Here is a 12470-nt window from a genome sequence, read left to right on the forward strand (position 1 = left end):
AGAGCCTATAAACACCCCTTTCCACACTTGCAAATGCAGATTTATTTTGCATGCAGGACAAATGCTTGCATGTCCCAGCTCGGTACCACACTGCCAGAGGGGCTCCAGGCCCTTCCAGCAGAAACCTGTAGCGGCATGCTCAGGATGCTCCTGTGCTGCTGCCACGAGACTTGGACCCTGTGGATGGGGACACACCTGCAGGTCTCATCCCAAAAAGCGCTGCTTCCCAGGACTTCCACTGCTGGAATAGGAATGAGGGGCCTGCAGCATACTGCTCGCACCACCTATTCCTCCTCTTCCCCAGTATGCGACCCTGCTCCCTAACTCACAGTCTGGAGACACCGGTACCCCAACACAGCAAATACTGGGAGATACAGTTCTCTAAGACTGATGTACTTCGTGTTGAGGGATTCTCATATGTATTTCACAGTTTCTTTAAACAAAATCCAAGCCCAGACCAGTAAACTGAATCCTTTACCACTGTGCTAAATTTCATACAAATTTCTAAATCTAAAAAAAGCAATTGATTATGGCACTACAACCATACAATTACATCATGAGAGACAGGAAAATAGCTAGAGAATTTATAAAAAAAGACAGGCTTACTCAGCTTTAATGTAGCACAAGTGTTCGTCAGGCATCCTTGGAATGACAATTTTGAATTAAGGTTGATGATAGCCTGAAATAATAACCTTCATGCTGTCTACAAGGCTTTTATTCTATTAACTCCTGCATCTCGAGCAGGATGATAAATTCACTCAATAGTGGTCAATTCGCACTTTTTCCTTGCAGCTTGTACTTTCTGCAGATACTGTCTCTGCCATCCAGCCTGTGCTGGTGTTAAAACACTTGCAAAAAGCCTTTCTATTCAACTGACTTTTAATGACTGCAAAGCTTTGCTGCTGGGGAAGTTTTGGTCCCTGGGATGAGAATAAATGGGACATGCCTTTATGTCTCACTACTCTGCACTTTGCCAGTTCTTTTTTGTACAGAAATATCACCCAAGTCCCCAGGACATGGAACAGCACATTCACAACCCCAGGCCTCTGGTCTCTGCAATCTGGTTCAGCTTCATTTCTCCTCTCTAGGTTCAGATCCCCTCACATTTTTTAGAAATATCTTGACCCCCCTGAACTGTCATTTATATCCCATGCCTGGTCTGTCATCAGGTTTGTGCCAGGATCACAGCAAGGGTGACAAGGACACACGCTGACAAGTGAGACGACTGAAAGCAGGCGCCACAAGACTTTGCTTCATTGCACAACCACCAGCATCCTGAGGATCCTCCTCTGTCTGGGACCCTTGGAGAAGCTACTATGAAAAAGAAGAGAGGATGGTTCACTGTTGTAAGCTACCACAAAATCAAAAATACTTAACAGAGGAGCAGCTGCTCTGGGTCACAGCAAGGGGCTACCTTGCTCAGAATCCCATCTCACCCAGCATCCCAGCTCCCACTGTGTCACACAGTAGACTCCCAAAGAAGGGTGCATGGAGAGGGTAAGTTCAATGGTATGTCCCCAGATGTGCCACCAGTCATCAAGAATTTGTGGTCCTGGGACTTCCTGAACCAGGTGATACCTTGTCTTTATAGCCTCCAGTGGACAGCAGTGTCAGCTGCCCACCTCTGGCATTCAGCCCTGATGAGGGACACTACCCAAGGTCCTTTTGCCCACAAACAGTCTCGTGCAAATGGCAAAGCTCCCCCCAAAAATGCAATCCCCATGTAAGCAAGTGACACCATGGTGAGGCACTGAGAGCCTGAGGAAGGAAGACTGACAAGTTTTTGGATGATCTCGGGATGGGAGCGGAGCACAGCATGGACCCCTCCAGCACACCAGTTCCTTTCCTGTAGCACAGGCCACAGCAGCACATCTGCTCCCAGGATGCTTCTCCAACTCCATGTCCCGATTTGGGAAATGATCTGGTTAGGAAAAAAGGCACAAGTCCCATCTTCAGCTCATCGCCACCAAGCAGAGCCATTCTCTCCCAAAAAGGGTGCAAGGGGAGATGTAGCAGGGGGACCCTGTGGGGATTGAGAATTGCCTTAGCAGCAATGTCTTGAAAGACCAGGACCAGAGGAGAGACTAGGTGAGGAGAAGCAGAAAGCCACTGTCTTCTGTGCCATGGAGAGGAGAAACAGGGTAGACTGGTCCCTGGCACTGTTGTGGGAATGCAGAGGTGACACAATAAAGCCATGCCTAAATACTGTATCTTGTCTATGGACAAGGCAGGCAGCAAAGAGCTTTTCTGATTTATAGTCAGGACACAGGTACAATAAGCAATTCGGTAAATAAAATGAAGTGCCAGCTGGGAAGAGCTCAGGCTCCCAGGGAAGTTTCCCCTTCAGAAGAGCTGATTCTTCAACAATCTGACATTTAAAGTGTCCTAAATTCCTTGAACTGGCCTCATAACTGGAAAATGCAATGGTGGCTATCACCTCTGTAGGGACAAAGGGGAAAATCCAAGTCCTGATTCCCCTGGCCCCTTCCCCTGTCTGGTATTTTTCCATGGCCTGGTTACCCTTTGGACACATCCCAAGTTCCTTCCTGCGGTGGTCTCTGAAATTCATTTAAATCAGGAAATTACCCTGCCTGTTTTTCTCCATAGACTATATGTGTCCAGGCTGACAAGTCACAGCAGGACTGGATGTCAACCATTATTTAACTCTTCATATCCAGGACCAGGCCCTTTTGAAGGACATCTGCCCTCTCAGCTCCATGGCACAAAGTGTGCCAGGACTGCAGCTTCTTACCCTTTACTGGATCCTCCCTGACTCCAGTTCATCATCCTTGGGGCTGCTCGCAGCACTCAGGATGTGGGCGCATGGTGGTTTTATGCAGGTATATGTTCTCCTGCGTGGTAGCAGCCAATGCACGAAGCAGCACGTGGATGCCATTGGCATGCAGGGTGCTGCAGATAGTCCCAGGACACATGGCAGCAAGACCAACAACACTGCTGTTGCAGGCTGGAGCAGGGCAGGACATCTGTCGGCACAAAGGAAGGGGCTTCAAGGAGCTGAGTCACAGGGCTGTGCAGAGAGCAAGGCTATTTCTCAAAGAGATCAGAAGTATTGCAGGTGTTGCTACAGGATGGGACATGGCGGGGGTTGTTCTGCAGCCAACAAGCTTGTGGGGGCCGAACAGATCTCATCTCCCCAAGGTACAGCTGAGCCACAAGTGTCTTCAGTAATTAACATCCATTTTTTACAGCTACATCAGCCTTTCTGGTGCATCAGCTCCAGAACTTTTCTGAGTCTGGAGCACTCGCAGCACAGATGCATCCACAGCAACCAAGGAGGGGTGCCATGTGAGCTCTGGCAGCTGTGGAGGCCATTCCTCCTTAACAAGGGAAGGATGGTCACTTCTGCTTTTTAAAAGACTTTCCCAGTACCCACAGGGGAGCAGATAACACCCATGGTGGGGCATGGCAGCTGTGACAGATAACCAGGTACAGATTTGGGGTTGACTGTAGCCTTAAACTCACATTGGGAATGATTTGGAGAGACCCCAGGTCCTTCTGCAATTGTGATTCATTTGGCAAGCTCACATAGATGGGAAGGCTTCTGACCTAGAAGCCTATTCCAAGCAGAGCAAATGGCCAGTGCCCACTCCTACCACCAGCAAACTGCCCAGACTAGTGCCACCCATCCTGCCTGGCAGGATTTTCTGCCGAGGACCACAGTCAGGAGAAGGGAGCTTAAAGATCAGGGCTAGACCAAGGCTAACCCCAGCCAAGGTTCCCATATGCTCCAGCTCAAACAGCCAAGCAGAGCCTGCTGCTAGAAGACAAGAAGAGTTGGAAAAAGTGATTAAGAGGCTTGGAAACAAAGCTGGCTTGACTTCTTTTGAAATGGAGAGCAGTTTCTCAGATAGCAGCTGTCATGAGCTTCCACAGCTTCCAGTGGGAAGGAAGATAAGCCTGGACACAGTCCAACCCAGAGTGAAGGGAGACACATTAAGGAAGTGAGTGGTTCACAAACCAACCCATGGTTCTCAGTCACGAGGTGCCAAGATGGGCTCATAGGACCCCAGCTGGGGCAGGGGCCACCCCAGAGCATGATGCCTCTTGCCTTTACACCTGGAGGCAGTGCCAGGCTGCATGGCATGGTCACAGCCACCTGTGGGACAGCCACGTCCTTGCTCCTGCATGAGGCAGAGCAGAGATCAGGCAGGAGACAGACCCTTCTAGCAAAGCCAGCTGGGCCAGAAAATGTGGGGAGCTGGTTTACAGCCTCTGGCAGAAGTTCCAGGAGCTGTGACAGGAGCTGGCCAGGATGGAGAGCAGAGCTGCTGGTTGTTTTAAAGTCTACATTGCACTGGCCCTATAAATCAAATGGGGAGATGTCGTAAACTCATCGTGGTGGGACTAAATGGATTTCTCGCTGGTATTATGTCAATGCCATCGAGCCTTACTTCATTTCACTCTCATTTCCAGGGGCTTTAAATAAAAGATTATTCCCTGCACTATTTGTGATGTGGGTAAACAAAGCACTAACTACTGGCCAGAGGGATGGAGAAGGCAGCAGGGAACACCCATGCTGCACACCATTTCTGCAAAATGGGGAAGAGATCAGGGCAAGCTACTCCAAACCAGCATGGGAGGGGAGCTCCAGTCCTCCTCACCCAGCAGGATTGCAAAAGACCCAGTGGCCTCCACTGGGCTGTTCCAAGTTGCAGCTGTGGCAGGTATTCCAGCCACAAACCTTACAAGCTAAGGGAATAATGATCCTTTTAATTAGAAACAAGCCCCATCTATTAAATAGCCTGCAACACTTAAAACATTTTCTTTATAAACAGCCCTTTATTTCCAGGGAGATGGCTCACTTATGACAGCTGTAAAACCCCACTAATGAGAGGATAAGAGCTCTAGAGCTGTTACGAAATCCACTGGCTCATTTCTTGCCTTTAGTGTTGCTTACAATTCAATTTGCACTCAGGATCATTTGTTTAGCAGATGTTAGTACAGCAGAGGTGAACTAACTGCATCCAGCACCCCTTCACTCCCAAGACACAATGATGTGCTCCCAAAAGCCCATCTGCATGACCCACTGGGTGCAGCTGTGAACCCCCTGCCAGGACAGGGCCAGCACACAGCCTGTCCCCACCACAGGCACTGGTGCACATGGTCTCAGATGCTGCTTGCTGGTCTCTCAGCAGCTCCCCTGGGTTACACCAGGCAGCTGTCCCTCTGCAGCCCACCTCCACCCAGGGGTTCTCATAGGTGTCTGGGGCAGGTCTGAAGAGTCCCAGCATCATCTTTTGGGCTTTACCCCCCTATCTCCACAGTGCTTGGAGCCCCTTGCAATACCCAGTCCACAAAGGCAGGTGTCTTCTATGCAGCTCCTCTCTTGTATGGAGCAGCAGCCTGGACTATGGTATGACAACACTGGGGGTGGGAAGAGTGGGGCAGTCCCCTATCCTAATCCTAGTTCCTCTCCCACAAGGACAATAAAAAACCCCACACTCCCATAGGAACACTACTCAACTTTGCACATTGAATGGAAGGTCAGTTAAACCAGACAGCGTCTCCTGGAGTTTATTATGTACAGTATAATTAAATGCTAGTGACAGCTCCACACACTCATCTTTAACAAGGAGGCAGGAAAATCCCACTGCAAAAACTCCAGGACAAAGTTACACCAGGGCAGAGACACGAACCCAAGCAGGTAGGAAACATCTGGGGCAGGAGGACTGCTGACGCCACCAGTCCCGGGCACCTCCTGTCATTGATGCCTTTGCAACGCCGAGATACGAGCACAGCTCAGCTCGTGTTGACTGTTGCACTGAATTGGAGTGCGCTGCCTCCATTTATTTGATTTGTATCGCCTGAAGGAAAGTGCCTTTGCTGTCTTCATGTACTCTAAGTATTTGGCTTCAAAATAAAAGCTCTGGGGACCTGTCATCACATGCTTTCTTTCCCATAAAGAAAGAGCAAGATCCAGTCTTTTTGAGCTGAATTGCAGAAAAATGCTCAAGCTCTCTGCTGCTGCTTTGCCTTGCTCAAATATGACCTTGCAAAGGTTGTTTTTGAAAGCAGCTGTCTCCTCCTGCTGCAGTTTTACATTAGAGCTGTCATGTCCTGACTTCCTTGCCTTACCTGGAGGACTTTGATAGCCTTTGGAGGAGTCAGAAAAGTAGCAGCATGGCTCAGGCTCTTTCACCCTGAACAAATGCTCTCAGGACTTGATCCAACATACCCACACGCATGAGTGCATCTACTCTTTCACTGGCATCACAGGACCGTCCACGTGCACTGCACAGCCCTGTGCACCTCTGCGGGATGGGGACAGGTCATGTCTGCTGGGGATCTAGGTCATTCCCCTCTGTGTCCGGTGAGCTCTGGCAGGATTTCCTTCACTCCAGGCATGCAGAGGGTCATGGGGAGGTATGTGGTGGTGTGTGTGTGTGTGCTGTGCTCAGCTCTGCTCCTCCAGCCCCATGCACGTATGCGTGATCCAGCCTGCAGCTCCCAGGGACAGTGGCATGGTTGTGAATGGCTTGGATGAACCCAAAAGAAAAGCACAGGGCAGAGCTGCTAGGACAGAGTTTGTCTCTGCTCTTGGGAATGAGTGGAAATTCAGTTCCCCAATTTCTCTCAGTGCAGGTACTAGTTTCTTTCTCATCTCAGATATCCCACTTCTGTGTGAGGCACTTTCTGTGGTCCATAACCCAGATGCCCATCCCAAAGCACATTGTGGGGGATGCCAGGCAGCTGCGGTGTGCCCTGGGCTCTACTTGCTTCCAGACACGTTCACACAGCTGCCTGGCACCTCTACAGCTGAGCACACCTGGGCACCCATGCACAGGCACACAGCCTCTCTTGCCAGCCCCCATCAGAGCCAGCCCCAGCCAGAGAGCTCATTCCTTACTCTTAGAGAAAGAAAAATAAATATTTGTATTATTTACTTTGCAATCGACTCCAGTCCCTCAGATCAAAACAGAACAGCAAATCAAAAAATGTTTCCCTAATCCTGCATTATTCCAAAGCACTCTTTAAAATATTTAGCTTGCTCCAACAACAGTTACTGTTGTACCAGATCTCACTCCTTCTGTCTCTCACTTTCTCTGCCTCTTCTCCCTCCCCCTCCTGTTTTTCCCATCTGTGTTTGGGGCAGAGGAAGCGGAGATGAAACACAGGCTGCTGACTCTTCCTGCAGGCTCTGAATTGCCTGAACCAGTCGACTCAGTTCAGTCTCTATATTTCTTTGCCCACATCTGACAAGCTCTGCAAAGATCAGGATGTATTTACTCTTTTCCCAGTGCAGTGAGGAAGATGAAACATGAGTGCTCCAAGTATTGTTACACAAACTGTGAAGAGAGGCTCTGTAAATGTGATGGCCAGAGCATCCAGAAAGGCTCTGACCTGACCCAGCACAGAGCCCTGGTTAAACAGTTTACTGAGGGCTGCCAAAGGGCTGTGCAAGCATCATGCAAGGCAGCCTACAGCTGGCTGCAGAAATCACCTGCTTATTCCCTTTGCTAGGGGTTTTTTTCCCCACTCCCCCCCCCCCCCCCCACCTCTGAAGGAAAAAAAATGGGTCTTGAAGGCCCCCACCAATTCTGCAGTAAACTGTGGCGTTAAGGATGCAGAGGGATGTGACCCAACCGGATTACAGTTCATTCAGCAGTGGTCCGTGGGTGTTGCTCACCCGGAGAGCAGAGCCATCTCTGGCAGCTCCCTGCCCTACTTCTCTTTCAGAAATGCATAATTGTGACATTGCGTTACATAATTTATCATGTTACATTGAGATTGGGGCCGCCGTCCTTGTGCAGCTTATTTCTCTGGGTGTTCGAGCTGCCAGGGAGGAGAGACAAGAAGCGCTTGCAGGGGATTTTCTCAATTGGAGGATTGATTTGGGGAGGCCCTGTGCTGCAGCCCCACAAACAGCCACTACTTTAGAAGAAGCTTACAGAGTTCAGAACAGTCAGAGAGACACTATCCCATAGCACACAAGCAAAATGTGGTACACAAAGACCAAGGTCTGAGTTTGGAGCAGACCGTGGTCTGGCACAGAGGTTCAGAGATGGCATCCCCTGCCTGCACCATTCACGTGCCAGACCTTGCACAGCTCCCTGGCACACTGCTCTAACCGCAGGACCCCAGTACATCAGCAGACACTTCCCCAAACAGCCTGCTGCTTTTCCAGTGCTCCCTTACATGCTGACCAAGGACACAAGAAAGAGGCAGCCATGAATGGGTAAAACCGTCCCCACTGCTGCCTGCTCCACCTGCAGCACCCACGGCCAAGGGACAGGCTGCAGAGCCAAGCAAGCTGGCATTTGCCAGACCGGCGTCCTCCCAGGGGAGTGTTACACACTCGCAGCCAGACTAACCAGCCAGAAAACATCTGTGTGGAGCAGCAGGAATTACGGTGCAAGGGCTTATTTCCCAGAAGGTGCTAACGCAAGCAGGGGCTCCGGGTGCCAGCCCCCCCGCGGTGCCTCCGCACCTCTCACGGGACAAGCTGCACGTGTGCCACACTTCCGCCTCCGTCACCCGCCGGGAGGACGGGGCTCAGCCTGGCCAGGACACACGCTGCCCAGTCCTGGCTCAGCCCTAGCCTGGAGCCCTGCCCTGCACTCCCAGCTGCAGCTCCCTGCCCTTGGCATGTGGGGTTTCACTGTGATCCAATAATTCCGCTCACCCCATGAGCTGCCGCTCTCACCCCGCCAGTGGCAGGATGGCCGGCTCCAGCCCACATCCTCCCCCGTGCCGAGGCAGCAGGCATCTCTCCTCTCCCCCAGCCTGTTGGGGTGATGAGTTTCGCAGGCACAGCAGGACTTCCTGCATCAGCCTGCTCAGCTGTTTGTTTAACCTGGAAATGAGTCCATTGGCCCCAGGAATGACAACACTGCCCCAGCCCTGGAGCCTCCAGCCTTCACCCAAATGAAGCACATCCAGCTGTGGGACCTACCCACCAGGGAGGGGAGACCCAGCTGTGCCTGGGGCAGGGCAGAGGCACTGTGCTGCCGACAATCATTGCTCATGCCATTTCTCCCAACGCCACAGCAGTGGCCCTGTGTGCACACACCATCAGTGAGCCCTGGCACAGCCTCACAACCACTGCCTACCCCCAGACTTCCTCACAAGACAGGGATGCTCAGCAAGGCACCACCAGGAACTGATGGCAGACAACAAACAATCCTTGCTGTCCCCAGGGGGAACTTGCTTCTCCCATTTATATTGTTAATTCATTGCCACTGATCTTTGCTGTGTCGAAGCCTGTGCAATGGAGGAGCTGAAGCAGCATGGTGCCCAGGAGCTGTGGGAAGGACCGCTGCAAACCCAGCACTGGGCAGAACCTGGGGCCTCAGCTCTGAGAGGGACAGGGCAAGGAACATTCCAGTGCCACCAATTCCCCCCCATAGTCAAACAGCCAAGGTGCAAGCTGGTAAACACAGTTAAGCACTTACACTCTCTGCCAGCACGGCTCTTGAGACAGATTTGCAAAACAGAGCTGTTGTCACCTTTTTTTTTTTTTTTTTGAGAAGACTACAGCTCTGCCTGACAAGCTGGGCTGCTGCCTTGCAATCGTTTCCTTGAGGTTTTTAATGCCACCTGACATTCCAAGCAAAAACATTGCATGCAAACAGATGCTCTGACCAAGTTTGAAGTGCAAGAGAGAATTAGAGATGCCATTTGGCTGTTACGAGCAGCTCCTAGGGGATCAGCTCCTGGTGTTGCATAATTTAATACTTTAACCAATTAACTAAATGACTAGAAAAATCTTTCCTGGTAAGACAAGCAGATGACACAGGCTGATGGTGCCATAAACAGCAAGGAGCACATGCTGCTAGTGCCAGGGATCTGAATCACCCAGGGAACAGCCACAGCCCCAAATACACCTTGAAACCATGAACACAAGGTCAGGCTGGGACCTGAGGGTTCAGGTGCTATGAAGGATGAGAGACTCAGTACAGGGAAGCAATGGCTGAGGACACAACCCAGGGACCAGTTGATGAAAGCAACCAAGCTGCCCTGCAATGGTGAGACCACTGATAAATCACTGTCCTGTGCTGGACACAGCACCCAAAGTAAAACACAGGTTAGAAAGGACTTCTGGAGGTCTCTGGTCCAACCTCCTTCTCTCAGTAGGACTATTGCAAACACTGGATCAAGACATCTGAATTTCGGAGAGCTCCAAAACCAGAGACATCCCCTCAGCCACTTCTCTAGTGACCTGGTCCAACCCCACACCAGCTTCCTGGCACAAAAAGATAGGACAAAGCTGCCTGACCAGCAAGACAAGCCTTCAAACCAAGTGGTGTGAAGGGCAAGACATTGCAGGCACAGCTAGTGGACACAGACATGTGGGAAGGAGAACTGAGCCCTCCATCACTGGGGAGGGGAGGCCAAATGGCACCTCAGAGCTAAAAGGTGACACGTAACAAAAGCCACCTCAAAATCACTAGCAGTTTTCTACAGTGAGATAGATTAAACAGTGACCAGCTTACCAGGAGCTCAGGAACCAGCTGCCACTGCAGGCCACGAGCAAGAACAGGCACCTATGCCTGCCTACACCACTTAAATAGCCTGACCAGGACCAGCTGGGGTGCACAAAACCAGTGGATGGCCAATAACAAAAGCAAGTGAGGGCAACGCACAGGTGTGTTGTGCTATGGGATTGGGTTGGGTACCAGGAGAGCTCAGTTTTCCTCAGCTGTCAGAGCCCTTCCAAGGTAGCTGCTGACATGCAGCTGTGAGAAGCCCCTGTACCAGCTAAATCAGCCTTCCATCATACCTCTGTTAGTCTTTTTGTCCTGCTCATACCTACGGGCATCTGTCATCGCAGCTTCCTAGGGTGCGGGTGTGTGGGGCAGTGGCTGGGAACCCGCCCCCTGTGCTCTGGGACGCTGCCCTCCCTGTGGGCATCTTCCTATTTCCTTTCCCCTTCTTGTAACTGACTCAGTCCCTGCACAAGCCCAGTGTGATGACAGCGAACCAGGCATGAGAGCATGGGGCCTGCAGCCCTGCGGGAAGTGCCTCGGGGCTGGGATGGGTGACAAGCCATTTTGGGGCGTGGGGGAGCAAGCTGGGAAACAAGTGATGCTGGATGAACAGCCCAGGGGCTGCCGCACAATTTGGTCCCAACTCCGTGGATGGGCAGCCCATGGGTTGCACCAGGCTCTGCTTCTGCATGAGTATTTGCTCCAGGAGGTGGAAAGAAGCATTTGGGATGCTGAGCAACCCATGCATTTGCTGGGGTGGAGGTGGCCAAGGCAGGAGTGGGGCTGGAGCAGGGTGGCAGCCCAGGGGTACTGCCATTTAGCCTGGCTGGAGAGTTCCCCATTCCGCAACCACTAAAAATAGCTCCCACGCAGCAATTTGGTGATCCAGAGGTAGAAATATGCCCCAGCCATGCAGTGGCCTTCTTCAAAGAATGTACAATTAAAAAGCAAGTTTGCAATTTGATAATTTGTAGAAAAGAAATTAATTGCTACCTGTGTCTTGCCTCAGTCTGCCTGCTGTGATGACCAGCGCACACGCCAGTTCAGGAGCTCCTGGCGGGGGGGTAATTACCAGGGGAGGGAACGGCAGGAGCCCAGCACAGAGATGAGAGATGCCGCTTGCCCTACGGCCTTGGCCATGGCCATGCACACGTGTGCGTCGGGCACACCAGAGTTAGAGCTGTTCAGGTTACAGCACCCATTCCCTGCAGAGCGAGTAGGACCCTTCCTAGACACCAAACGTGGGAGAACACCCTCCTCTGCCAAAGCCCCTGTGGGACAACCACCAGCCTGCTCCAGCCATGCTCTCTTTTGGGGTAGGAGGGAGCTGGAACAGGTCCCAGCTTGAGACCGTGCTGAGGTCTTGGCTCTTCAGGCTGTCACAACACACCTTTGAAAGCAGGTTTCTTTGTATGTTCTTTTTGCTACTGGAACCAAAACATGTTTTCAGTGCAAAGTCCTATCAGCCCAGCAGATGTGCTGTCCAGAGAGGAGGGTGCATGCAGGGACCCCATCCCCACACAGCAGAGCAGCAAGGAGCTGCTCACCCCACCGTGGGGCTGCTCCTGTGGAGTATCACCTCGCAGGGTACCCACGTTCCCACTCCCAGAGGAGCCCCCTCCCCGTGATCATATGTGGGAGGGTTTTGGGTGTTGGCTCCTGTGTTTTTAAGCGTGTGTGGGGGGAGAAGGAAAGGCTTATCTGCCTCTCCTGGGGATGAAAAGCAGCCATCACACCCACCCCACAGGAACCTGCCCAACCACCCACCTCCACTTCTGCTCTGCCCAGTGCTGCCTTGGTGCGATGGCTGGAGAGCCCAAGCACCTGCAGGTTGATGCCCATACAGAGGGGATGGGGAGCAGGTGCTGTAGCCCAGCAGAGCAGTCAGTGGGTTGGAAAGCCCCGCACCATGAAATCTGGAAAAGAATGGACAGGAACGGGGCGTGCAAGTAGAAACCCTGGAGCAGTGACTGAGAGCTGCCCCAGCACACATGAGCCGACTCCCCAGAGCTGTGACCGGGA

This window comes from Strix uralensis, chromosome 9 (genome assembly GCF_047716275.1).
Source record: "Strix uralensis isolate ZFMK-TIS-50842 chromosome 9, bStrUra1, whole genome shotgun sequence".
Classification (NCBI taxonomy): domain Eukaryota; kingdom Metazoa; phylum Chordata; class Aves; order Strigiformes; family Strigidae; genus Strix; species Strix uralensis.